Raw genomic sequence first — 544 nt, forward strand, 5'->3', positions numbered from 1 at the left:
GTTTGCAACTTCATAAAAAGGGGTAAAGTCAATGTTTACAGTAAGTTATTGGCAACAGACCAAAGGGGAAATCATTGCAAACCAGTGGAAGTTACGGCGATTCTCGCTGTGTGGGAAGATCATACAGAGCTTATAAAAGGGGAACGATATAAATTACGATAGAGAATGGAGGATTTGTGATCATTGCAACATGGCATTGCAAAAGGGGCTTCAGGATTCAGAGATCAATCCTATGGGGATGAGAAGGATGCAGTTGGTGATGGGGTGGGGGGGGGGTGTAATATTAGTGATAATTAAGAGTGATAGCACGAACAGTTGAATATTTAAACACTTAAAAAGATACGCGTTTTCGCCCCAAAACACCCATCAAAACACTCTCGCGCCCACCACGCCCACTAAACCACTTTCTCACTGTCACCACACCCATCAAAACACTTTCTTACGCCCACCAAACCTATCAAAACACATTCTCACGCCCACCAAAACAGCTCTCACGCCCACCACATCTTCAAAACACGATCTTACTCCCACCACATTCATCAAA

General features: G+C 43.8%; 1 protein-coding gene across 1 annotated transcript in view; it reads right to left on the reverse strand.

Moving 5' to 3' along the window:
- The window catches only part of LOC119591128 (SCY1-like protein 2), a gene marked incomplete at its 5' end in the record, with an annotated part of 331697 nt that overhangs the window by 63912 nt on the left and 267241 nt on the right, over positions 1–544 (reverse strand).

Source organism: Penaeus monodon, chromosome 28 (genome assembly GCF_015228065.2).
Source record: "Penaeus monodon isolate SGIC_2016 chromosome 28, NSTDA_Pmon_1, whole genome shotgun sequence".
In the NCBI taxonomy this organism is placed as follows: Eukaryota; Metazoa; Arthropoda; class Malacostraca; order Decapoda; family Penaeidae; genus Penaeus; species Penaeus monodon.